The sequence below is a fragment of the Lissotriton helveticus genome, chromosome 1_1 (assembly GCF_964261635.1).
Source record: "Lissotriton helveticus chromosome 1_1, aLisHel1.1, whole genome shotgun sequence".
Classification (NCBI taxonomy): Eukaryota; Metazoa; Chordata; class Amphibia; order Caudata; family Salamandridae; genus Lissotriton; species Lissotriton helveticus.
The window spans coordinates 417,082,884-417,096,269 of record NC_136057.1 but is presented as its reverse complement, the minus strand read 5'-3'; the positions used below and the strand labels follow the sequence as shown (position 1 = coordinate 417,096,269).

Sequence of the window (13,386 nt, the reverse complement as noted above, 5' to 3'; positions counted from 1 at the left end):
TCCACCGACACAGCTCCACCGATGCACCCACCACACAGCTCCACCGATGCACCCACCACACAGCTCCACCGATGCACCCACCACACAGCTCCACCGATGCACCCACCACACCGCTCCACCGATGCACCCACCACACCGCTCCACCGATGCACCCACCACACCGCTCCACCGATGCACCCACCACACAGCTCCACCGATGCACCCACCACACAGCTCCACCGATGCATCCACCACACAGCTCCACCGATGCACCCACCACACAGCTCCACCGATGCACCCACCACACAGCTCCACCGATGCACCCACCACACAGCTCCACCGATGCACCCACCACACAGCTCCACAGAAGCACCCACCACACAGCTCCACCGATGCACCCACCACACAGCTCCACAGATGCACCCACCACCCAGCTCTGCCGAGGCACCCACCACACAGCTCCACCGATACACCCACCACACAGCTCCACCGATGCTCCAACTAAGCTCCACCAATGCACCCACCACACAGCTCCATCAATGCACCCACTAAGCTCCACCGATGCACCCACCACACAGCTCCACCGATGCACCCACCACACGGTTCCACAGAGGCACCCACCACACAGCTCCACCGATACAGCTCCACCGAGGCACCCACCACACAGCTCCACCGATACAGCTCCACCGAGGCACCCACCACACAGCTCCACCGATGCACCCACCACACAGCTCCACCGATGCACCCACCACACAGCTCCACCGATGCTCCCACCACACAGCTCCACCGATGCTCCCACCACACAGCTCCACCGATGCAGCCACCACACAGCTCCACCGATGCAGCCACCACACAGCTCCACCGATGCAGCCACCACACAGCTCCACCGATGCAGCCACCACACAGCTCCACCGATGCACCCACCACACAGCTCCACCGATGCACCCACCACACAGCTCCACCGATGCACCCACCACACAGCTCCACCGACACAGCTCCACCGATGCACCCACCACACAGCTCCACCGATGCACCCACCACACAGCTCCACCGATGCACCCACCACACAGCTCCACAGAAGCACCCACCACCCAGCTCCACAGAAGCACCCACCACCCAGCTCCACCGATGCACCCAGCTCCATCGATGCACCCACCACCCAGCTCCATCGATGCACCCACCACACAGCTCCATCGATGCACCCACCACACAGCTCCACCGATGCACCCACCACACAGCTCCACCGATGCACCCACCACACAGCTCCACCGATGCACCCACCACACAGCTCCACCGATGCACCCACCACACAGCTCCACCGATGCACCCACCACACAGCTCCACCGATGCACCCACCACACAGCTCCACCGAAGCACCCACCACACAGCTCCACCGAAGCACCCACCACACAGCTCCACCGAAGCACCCACCACACAGCTCCACCGAAGCACCCACCACACAGCTCCACCGAAGCACCCACCACACAGCTCCACCGAAGCACCCACCACACAGCTCCACAGAAGCACCCACCACACAGCTCCACCGATGCACCCACCACCCAGCTCCACCGATGCTCCAACTAAGCTCCACCAATGCACCCACCACACAGCTCCACCGATGCACCCGCCACACGGTTCCACCGATGCACCCGCCACACAGCTCCACCGATGCACCCACCACACAGCTCCACCGACACAGCTCCAACGATACACCCACCACCCAGCTCCACCGTTGCACCCACCACACAGCTCCACCGACACAGCTCCACCGATGCACCCACCACACAGCTCCACCGATGTATCCACCACACAGCTCCACCGATGCACCCACCACACAGCTCCGCCAAGGCACCCACCACACAGCTACAACGATGCACCCACCACCCAGTTCCACCGATGCACCCACCACACAGCTCCACTGATGCTCCAACTAAGCTCCACCAATGCACCCACCACACAGCTCCATCAATGCACCCACTAAGCTCCACCAATGCACCCACCACACAGCTCCACCTACACAGCTCCACCGATGCACCCACCACACAGCTCCGCCAAGGCACCCACCACACAGCTCTACCGACACAGCTCCACCGATGCACCCACCACACAGCTCAACCGACACAGCTACGATGCACCCACCACTCAGCTCCGCCGATGCACCCACCACCCAGCTCCGCCGATGCACCCACCACCCAGCTCCGCCGATGCACCCACCACCCAGCTCCGCCGATGCACCCACCACCCAGCTCCGCCGATGCACCCACCACCCAGCTCCGCCGATGCACCCACCACCCAGCTCCGCCGATGCACCCACCACCCAGCTCCGCCGATGCACCCAGCACCCAGCTCCGCCGATGCACCCAGCTCTGCCGATGCACCCACCACACAGCTCCACAGAAGCACCCACCACACAGCTCCACAGAAGCACCCACCACCCAGCTCCACCGATGCACCCACCACACAGCTCCACCTATACACCCACCACACAGCTCCACCGATGCTCCAACTAAGCTCCACCAATGCACCCACCACACAGCTCCATCAATGCACCCACTAAGCTCCACCGATGCACCCACCACACAGCTCCACCGATGCACCCACCACACAGCTCCACCTACACAGCTCCACCGATGCACCCACCACACAGCTCCACCGAGGCACCCACCACACAGCTCCACCGAGGCACCCACCACACAGCTCTGCCAAGGCACCCACCACACAGCTCCACCGATGCAGCCACCACACAGCTCCACCGACACAGCTCCACCGAGGCACCCACCACACAGCTCCACCGAGGCACCCACCACACAGCTCCACCGAGGCACCCACCACACAGCTCCACCGATGCACCCACCACACAGCTCCACCGATGCACCCACCACACAGCTCCACCGATGCACCCACCACACAGCTCCACCGATGCACCCACCACACAGCTCCACAGAAGCACCCACCACACAGCTCCACAGAAGCACCCACCACACAGCTCCACCGATGCACCCACCACCCAGCTCCACAGATGCACCCACCACCCAGCTCCATCGATGCACCCACCACACAGCTCTGCCGAGGCACCCACCACACAGCTCCACCGATACACCCACCACACAGCTCCACCAATGCACCCACCACACAGCTCCATCAATGCACCCACTAAGCTCCACCGATGCACCCACCACACGGTTCCACCGATGCACCCACCACACAGTTCCACCGATGCACCCACCACACAGCTCCACCGACACAGCTCCAACGATACACCCACCACCCAGCTCCACCTATGCACCCACCACACAGCTCCACCTACACAGCTCCACCGAGGCACCCACCACACAGCTCCGCCGAGGCACCCACCACACAGCTCCGCCAAGGCACCCACCACACAGCTCCACCGATGCAGCCACCACACAGCTCCACCGACACAGCTCCACCGAGGCACCCACCACACAGCTCCACCGAGGCACCCACCACACAGCTCCACCGATGCACCCACCACACAGCTCCACCGATGCAGCCATGCGATTATTTTCGGGAACCCCGCCGACACCCACCACACAGCTCCACCGAGGCACCCACCACACAGCTCCACCGAGGCACCCACCACACAGCTCCACCGAGGCACCCACCACACAGCTCCACCGAGGCACCCACCACACAGCTCCACCGAGGCAGCCACCACACAGCTCCACCGAGGCAGCCACCACACAGCTCCACCGATGCAGCCACCACACAGCTCCACCGATGCAGCCACCACACAGCTCCACCGATGCAGCCACCACACAGCTCCACCGATGCAGCTCCAACGATGCACCCACCACACAGCTCCACCGACACAGCTCCACCGATGCACCCACCACACAGCTCCACCGATGCACCCACCACACAGCTCCACCGATGCACCCACCACACAGCTCCACCGATGCACCCACCACACAGCTCCACCGATGCACCCACCACACAGCTCCACCGATGCACCCACCACACAGCTCCACCGATGCACCCACCACACAGCTCCACAGAAGCACCCACCACACAGCTCCACAGAAGCACCCACCACACAGCTCCACAGAAGCACCCACCACACAGCTCCACAGAAGCACCCACCACACAGCTCCACAGAAGCACCCACCACACAGCTCCACAGAAGCACCCACCACACAGCTCCACAGAAGCACCCACCACACAGCTCCACAGAAGCACCCACCACACAGCTCCACAGAAGCACCCACCACACAGCTCCACATAAGCACCCACCACACAGCTCCACATAAGCACCCACCACACAGCTCCACCGATGCACCCACCACACAGCTCCACCGATGCACCCACCACACAGCTCCACCGATGCACCCACCACACAGCTCCACCGATGCACCCACCACACAGCTCCACCGATACACCCACCACACAGCTCCACCGATGCTCCAACTAAGCTCCACCAATGCACCCACCACACAGCTCCATCAATGCACCCACTAAGCTCCACCGATGCACCCACCACACAGCTCCACCGATGCACCCACCACACGGTTCCACCGATGCACCCGCCACACAGCTCCACCGACACAGCTCCAACGATACACCCACCACCCAGCTCCACCGTTGCACCCACCACACAGCTCCACCGACACAGCTCCACCGATGCACCCACCACACAGCTCCACCGATGCACCCACCACACAGCTCCACCGATGCACCCACCACACAGCTCCACCTACACAGCTCCACCGATGCACCACCGATGCACCCACCACACAGCTCCACCTACACAGCTCCACCGATGCACCACCGATGCACCCACCACACAGCTCCACCGAGGCACCCACCACACAGCTCCACCGAGGCACCCACCACACAGCTCCACCGAGGCACCCACCACACAGCTCCGCCAAGGCACCCACCACACAGCTACGATGCACCCACCACCCAGTTCCACCGATGCACCCACCACACAGCTCCACTGATGCTCCAACTAAGCTCCACCAATGCACCCACCACACAGCTCCATCAATGCACCCACTAAGCTCCACCGATGCACCCACCACACTGCTCCACCTACACAGCTCCACCGATGCACCCACCACACAGCTCCGCCAAGGCACCCACCACACAGCTCTACCGACACAGCTCCACCGATGCACCCACCACACAGCTCAACCGACACAGCTACGATGCACCCACCACCCAGCTCCACCGATGCACCCACCACCCAGCTCCGCCGATGCACCCACCACCCAGCTCCGCCGATGCACCCACCACCCAGCTCCGCCGATGCACCCACCACCCAGCTCCGCCGATGCACCCACCACCCAGCTCCGCCGATGCACCCACCACCCAGCTCCGCCGATGCACCCACCACCCAGCTCCGCCGATGCACCCACCACCCAGCTCCGCCGATGCACCCACCACCCAGCTCCGCCGATGCACCCACCACCCAGCTCCGCCGATGCACCCACCACCCAGCTCCGCCGATGCACCCACCACCCAGCTCCGCCGATGCACCCACCACCCAGCTCCGCCGATGCACCCACCACCCAGCTCCGCCGATGCACCCACCACCCAGCTCCGCCGATGCACCCACCACCCAGCTCCGCCGATGCACCCACCACCCAGCTCCGCCGATGCACCCACCACCCAGCTCCGCCGATGCACCCACCACCCAGCTCCGCCGATGCACCCACCACCCAGCTCCGCCGATGCACCCACCACCCAGCTCCGCCGATGCACCCACCACCCAGCTCCGCCGATGCACCCACCACCCAGCTCCGCCGATGCACCCACCACCCAGCTCCGCCGATGCACCCACCACCCAGCTCCGCCGATGCACCCACCACCCAGCTCCGCCGATGCACCCACCACCCAGCTCCGCCGATGCACCCACCACCCAGCTCCGCCGATGCACCCACCACCCAGCTCCGCCGATGCACCCACCACCCAGCTCCGCCGATGCACCCACCACCCAGCTCCGCCGATGCACCCACCACCCAGCTCTGCCGATGCACCCACCACCCAGCTCTGCCGATGCACCCACCACCCAGCTCTGCCGATGCACCCACCACCCAGCTCTGCCGATGCACCCACCACCCAGCTCTGCCGATGCACCCACCACCCAGCTCTGCCGATGCACCCACCACCCAGCTCCGCCGATGCACCCACCACACAGCTCCACCTATACACCCACCACACAGCTCCACCGATGCTCCAACTAAGCTCCACCAATGCACCCACCACACAGCTCCACCGATGCTCCAACTAAGCTCCACCAATGCACCCACCACACAGCTCCATCACAGCATCACTCAGCGCAACCACAGCATCACTTAGCGCAACTACAGCATCACTGGTTCAAATATGTTCTTTCAATGTTTCAAGCTGTTTTCAAGCTTTCATGCTTAATTACAAATCACAAAAAGATGTTAATATTTCACTTCTGTTCTTGGATTTTCGTCACAATAAAAAACACTGAACATAATCTTCCCAAAATGTATTTACAAAAGTTTAAGCTATTACCATTACAAATTAAATAAATTATTTAAGTATTAATTATTTAAAAAAATTAAAAGCCATTGTTATTTGTAATATCAATACATCTAAGTCACGTAAATGCACAACATGTTGCATTACAAATGCTATAGGTGTTTGCGCAAGTTATAACTATTGGCATTGTAAATGACAAAGCTATTAATTTAGCTATTTTAAAAAATAACACATAAATAATAAAAAAAATCATTTATAAGACCAATAGTTCAAACTTTCCTAATGCGAGCCCTATTGCATTTCCAATGCTTGTTTTAGATAGAGGCTCATCTTATTACATGTTTACAAAGTTGGTGGTTAAAACCATCAGATGTGTATACCTATAGTTACAGTAGGGATACCTATAGTTACAGTAGGGATACCGTTTTGATCTTTAAATTCTAAAATAAGCGAGCTGTGTGCAAATGTGGCCACAGAAGGCACTTTAGTCCTTGGATGGAAAAATGAGATTGCTTGTTGGTAGCTCTCCATACCCTTGAGCAAATTTTAAAAGTTGGGGACAATGAGGGCCTGGGGAAAGTGGCCATATTCAATCTTCCTGTGGTGCCTATTTGCAGCAATAGGAAACTGAAGGGGGGGGCATATTTCATTGTATGAGGAAGATGCTGCTGCTATGGAAGGTAAAAGACAAAGTGAATGCTGAATTTAAGAGACTTCTTAACCCTGGTAATAAACCTGTGAAACTTTTGGAGTGTATGGCTTACCTGGTAGTTGAACAAAGCCCAACTGCAGCTTTTGGCTGTACTTTACGTGAGATAATTATTCATGTACTAGATCAGTTTCCCTCACTGGTTTTCTATTCTTGACTTGTCTTAGCCCAAGACTTAGGCGAATCATTAGAAGACTCTGTACCCACACACATGAATCTTACTGCATTTATCACCTCTTTTGGGTGTTATCAACTAAATAGTAATTTATTCTGCCTGCTTTCAGCAGAGGATTTCCTCTAGAGGCTTATTTCCAAATTGTGGTAGTTTACAAGGGGTGGTTTGCTTCAAAGACAATAGATTTGTGATGAGTAAAAGCAAGAAAACATCACGATATTGAAAAAAGTTTATTCACTGCAAGTTTGTTGTGCAAGTAGTTATGTATTTCCAATCAGTGTTAAGTGGTGATGAAATAACACCTAAGTTCAAGCTGCTATAAGCATCAAAGATGGGCCAGTGTCCCAGAGTAAACATGGCTTTGGATCTATAATGGAGTGGCTTAAATTCACTCTAAATGGGCTCAAAGATTTCCCGATAAGACCTATCAGACAGTCATTTATATAAACTTCAAGTGGGGATCAGGAATGGAAGTTCTTGCGGGGAGGTAAAAATAGCTACTTGTAAACCACCTCCTTTTCAGGGATTTCATTCCCCCTCCCCGAAACAGTGTCTTTATATTTATGCAAGTAGTACCAGATTGGGCGTGATCCTAACTGAATTGAAAGATTCAGCGCAAGTAGAGATTCCTTTTGCATTGCAATAATTCTCGTCGGTTTCAACACTCCTTATATCATCTTGTTGTGTTTGCCCTCAGTGGCCAAATGTCAAGCTAACCAGGCTGCTGAGGTGTAATACCCTGAAACTGGTCCCAGGATCCTTGTTTCTGGTCCATGAAAGACCTGGTCTTGCAGTTCGGGCTGGACGGTTTCCAGGGGGAGCATGGTCAAGACTGATTTATATATGGCTTGGTCCAAACTGGAGAGGCATGATAAGCAAAAGAACAATGGATTTAACCCTTCTCTTTTGACTGGGGGTGAGTGAGTGAAAATCTTCAGCACTCCGTCCAACATTGTGATGTTTGCAATAATTTTCCCTACCCTGGAAAATAATTCCAGTTGCGCTTAAGATATTACCTTGTGTTTTTGTGTATTTTTCAGGCGCTAGAATTCATGCTCCCAGGTGATGGCAATCCTCTGACGAAGTTGCTACCCACAGATTGATGCAATTCAAAACTTCTGCGAGCATTGCAAAGATATTTATGCATTGGCAGACCTTTACCTATTAGGTGGAGTATGTGCCAATGGCTAAAACTGTGGTAGCAGAGGACGTACAATGCCTCTTGCAATGATCAAAATGAAGATGCACGTAATTAGTACACTGTTAGTTTTGTAGTTGTGTGCTCACTTAAGAGCTGCAGAAAGTAGCTCATGATCATTTGATTATCAATCCCGTGTTACATACTCAAGAAATGAACAATGCCTTTAAAATGTGGTCTGTTGGTGTTGGGGGGGGGGGGGGGGGGGGGGGAGGAAAGACGTATAGCTGTATATTGGATGATTAAGGAATTGGCATTCGCTGAGGAAAAATTAAAGGTTCGATATTACTAGGATAAGTCTAAACAGGAAGAGGTGTGGCTCTGCAGCTAGGGCGACTGACTCCGGAATCTGGGGATCACGGTTCGATATCTGCCACCGGCGGCAGATTAGCCCAGCACTGTCACTCTGGGCAATAGCTTGCTTAATCTTCCCGACGGCCCCCAGCGCCTAGAGACCCTTGCGGGTGATTATGCGCTTTACAAATGGGGATTTATTATTATTTATTTATTTAAAGATATTGCATGGTGGGTAGAAATGGTCAATTCCCTTTCAGCAAGTACTGAACTATCTGGAGAGATGAACTAGTTTAGGATTACACCTGCTGAATCTTGAGCTGCACAGAAATTTTACCTTGTATTAATAAATTGGGCTGGTGAAGCTTTCCAAATGTTAGAACAGTAGTTCAGTACCACTCTATGCTTGCATATGGGTGAGAATCGAAATTTGCCTAGCATAGTAACGGTAAGTTTCAATTCTATTAAGGACAAGTAGGCGAGGATTATGCTTTTCTTTCTCCGCTTTATTTTTTATACAACTCTCATAGCCGCCAGAAAAGCAACAAAAAATTGTTTAATCCCAACATGGGCGGGGGGAAGCATTTTAAACGAAAACTCAAACCAAGTCTGACAAGACGACAAATCCCAGGAGTCCAATGGTGACTGTCCCAACATAAGTCCTTCCATAGTGTCAGTGCAGGGTAGATAGTGCCTCCATGTTGTGTAATCCCCCTCTTTCATCGCACGAGTCAAGCCATCCTGTTACTGGTCCTGTTTTGAACCGTCATTATCTAAAAGAAAAACAACGTAAGAATTCCACTCCAGGTCTGCTCTGAAAATGTCAGCGTTACAATGCCAATGAAAATATGAACTCAAGTCATCAATGCTACATACAGATAAAGGAACTAGGTTACTTACTCACATACGGGTGGGTTCGCACCAAAGTTCTCCGGGGGGGGGGATAATCCTCGCCTCCATGTCCTTAATAGAATTGAAACTTACTGTTACTATGCTAGGCAAATTTCGATTCTGTCTGGACCGGAGGCTCTGATTATGCTAGGTCAAAGCTAACTTACCACCAACTGAGCAACATCCACCACTGGTTTGAAGTAAAACAGTTTGAAGGTGGAATCTGAGGACCACAACACAGCAATCATTAAGTCCTCCAAACGAGCTCCAAGAGAAAAAGACTTGGAAGCCATTGCCCCTCTGGTGGAGTGAGCTCCGAACAATTTGTGTCAATACATGCCTAATGCATGAGCCACTGCACCCACCTGGCTATGGTGGGGGAGGAGACCGCTTTGTGTAGTTTTCTCCAAGCAATGAGAAGTTGTTGTTCGCCCGGAGGGCTAATTCTAGAGTATTGTCCTCATATGACTTGAGGCAATTTACAACACAGTTTGGGGGCATCGGACAAGGCTGGGTACAAAAATCGTTCTGGATGAAGACTTAGTTCTGCGACCCACCGTAAACGTGACCCCATCCGGAGTAAAAACTCTCGCCCAGATGTCCAGTGCCCAGATGTCAAACTCTGCGATAGGAAACCAGGCATAAAAGCATGGCCAACTTGGACAAAAGTTCTTTTAAAGAAATCTATTTATTGGGCTGCCAAGAAAGGAAAAGATGCAAAACCAGATTGACATCCCACAGGACCGAATAATGCGGTTCCGGGGGCAACAAAAGACTAATACCCCTTAAAAGTCTAAAGACAAATGGGTGTTCCCAAACTGGGGCGTCTTCAACCGGATAATGAGCTGCTGAAATCGCGGAACGCACTGCGTTAATAGAACGGTATGCCAGGCTATCTGTCGCTAATTCTAACTAGAATTTAGAATGAGAACGACGCCTGCGACCATGGGATCCAAGTCTCGTCGAAGACACCAAGCATCCACTCAGAGATATTGTACCGCATGGGCTGTCTGCCCAGGCCTTGGACAAGAGAGCTTCAGCCGGCCTCAAAAGGCCTGGGAGCGACCAACGTCGGCGGAAAGCCGCCATGCCATAAGGTGGAGAACCCTGGTTGATGAGGTGATGCTGCTCTCCGTCCGGATTGCGAAGATGAGGAAACCGGGGGACCGGGGGGGGGGGGGGGGGGGAGTAGGATTGGAGAATCCAGGAAAAGTTTCAGAAGAACTGGAAACTAACCGGGGACCTCCAGTCCGGTGTCACCACCACCATCTCTGCCTTCTGCCGACAAATTTGAGCTGCCAACCGCACCACCATCGAGTAAGGAGGAAAGGCATAACCCTTCTCCTGACTCCACTCCTGGAGGAACGCATTCATGGGCTCCGCAAGGGGATCCGATATCCAACTGAAAAAACTTAGGAGCTGATGGTCCAGGCGGGATGCAAAAAGGTCCACTGAGAACGGCCCCCACAGGTTGTGCAGCCACTTGAAGACCTGAACATCCAGCTTCCACAGGCCGGAGTGTCTCGGATGCCTGGAGTGCCAATCTGCCTCCTGATTGGCTTGACCCGGGAGGTACTCTGCTGTCAGGGATACGTGATGTGCCAGGCAATAGTCCCAGAACTCAGTTGCCGGGTTTGCCAGTGCTCCAGAACGAGGGACTCCCAGGTGATTGACATAGCAGACCGCAGAGACGTTGTCCATCTTTAACAGGACACATGTACGCACATTGTCTGTGGTCCAGCATCGGACTGCGAATGACCCTGCCAGGAGCTCTAAACAACTGATGTGCAACTGCTTCTTGTCTAACGACCAGGAGCCGCCAGTGGAGAATTTTCCAACGGGCGCCCCATCCCGACCTGCTGGTGTCATTCTATAACCAGGTCCGGGACCGACCCGAAGATCGCCCTGCGATTCCAGGCTTCCAAGTGAGTAAGCCACCACATTTCGGCCTTCACTTCCGCCGAAAGGTGAACTGTCTGATCGTACGACAGACCCATCCTGAGATGATGTGCCTTTAGACGCTGTAGTGCATGATAGTGAAGGCGACCCGGAAAGATTGCTTGAATGGAAGAGGAAAGTATACCCACCACTCGGTCAATCTGTCGGATAGAGGTATGAGTTTTGGCGATCGTCTGCCTCAACTCGTGCCGAATCTTCCGGGACGGCAGACTTAAGGAGCCATGGAGAGAGTCCACGACCAACCCGAGAAACACGACTTTGAGTCGGGCGTGGACTGACTTGTCTTTGTTGATGACAAATCCCAATCCCTGTAAGAGGGACACTGTCTGCTGCAGTTGGACAGCCAACTTCCTGGTACCCTGTGCCATGAGCAAGATTTCGTCCAGGTCTTGGCTTCGCAGAAGCTCGACCGCTGAATGGAGCACCTTTGTAAAGCACCAAGGTGCTGATGAAAGACCGAACGGAAGGGCAGTAAACTCGTAAATCTGATCCTTCCAGGCAAACTGTAGGAACCGCCGATGTGGAGGGTGAATGGGGACCACGAGGTAAGCGTCTTTGAGGTCCAGCCTGAGCATCCAATCGTTCGGGAGAAATACATCTCGAAGGAGATGAATCCCCTTCATCTTGAAGTGCCGGCAAAGCAATCATCCGTTGAATTCTTTGAAATTGATTACTGGGCTTCGTCCTCCATCGGTTTTGTCTACCAACAAAAATGTTGCTGAGGAATCTGTTGGGATGCAGAGCTGAATTACAAATGGCCCCTTTGTGGAACAGTTCGGAAACATCCTTGTCGATCCGCTGTGCATTGGCCACGGCAAATGTGATGGGACGTGGAAACCTTTCTTTCCGGGGAAGATCGTAAAAATCTATGTGAAACCCGCAGATTGTTTGTTAGACCCAAGCATCTGTCGTAATTCTCACCCACACATCTTGGAAGGCCACTAACCGCCCCCCAATGTGAACCTGCTTTGCAGGGATAACACTAACTGTTGGCGTTGTTCTTGAAGCCGCCTCTGCCTCGAAATCATTGCCCTCTGGTGGGTCAGAAGTTTGTGTAATTGGCGGTGGAGTGGTACTGCCCCCGCCTGGAGCCTTGAACCCTATTGGTATTTTGCGGTCTGCCACGGCCGTTCACGGAGCCCCTACCGCAACCGGCCCCTGGGAAAAATGGGTCTGGAAGACCCTCTTAATGTTTGACTGGGCCTTGCCCAATGATGTAAATGTGGCCACAAACTTGCCCAGTTCCTTAACAAAATGGGTTCCAAAGAGGCCCCCTCGCGCTACTGCTCCCGCCTCCGAAGAGGCCAAGTCGCCCAATTTGGGATCCAATTTGATGAGGAGAGAACGCGGGCGTTCCGTCGCTAGGGCGCAATTGGCGTTACCTAAGAATATTACCACCCTTTGTGCCCAGTTCGACAGGACGTCTGGGAATATGGTGGAGCCTGATACCTTTGCCTCCTGCGCCATATCCAGAATTTTTGTTATGGGCATTATTGCGTCCAGCAGTTTATCCTACACGATTGCCAGGAACGGTCAATGCCCTTGCAGGGGTCTTTCATGTACTTGGCCAGGAAGTGGCAGTCTTTTAATCCTAATTCCAGGGTAAGGGCTACTTTCCCCTCTAACGTAGGCCTTGAACACTGACGGCAGACACCCTCTCGCCTCCTTCTCTAGGGACTTGGGGAGGGGGCCCGCCACAAACGT

The 13,386-nt window shown here is 54.6% G+C and overlaps 1 protein-coding gene and 1 long non-coding RNA gene across 6 annotated transcripts in view; one reads left to right on the top strand and one right to left on the bottom strand.

Annotated features, from left to right (window-relative positions):
* CAPRIN2 (caprin family member 2) overlaps positions 1 to 13,386 on the top strand; it is an 857,580-nt gene that overhangs the window by 514,238 nt on the left and 329,956 nt on the right. The gene's annotated exons all lie outside the window — the stretch shown is intronic.
* Positions 9,338 to 13,386, bottom strand: part of LOC144810284 (uncharacterized) — a 124,826-nt gene continuing 120,777 nt past the window's right edge. Inside the window, exon 3 of the long non-coding RNA XR_013606878.1 lies at positions 9,338 to 9,605. This is a non-coding gene — a long non-coding RNA (uncharacterized LOC144810284). The remainder of the gene's footprint in view (positions 9,606 to 13,386) is intronic.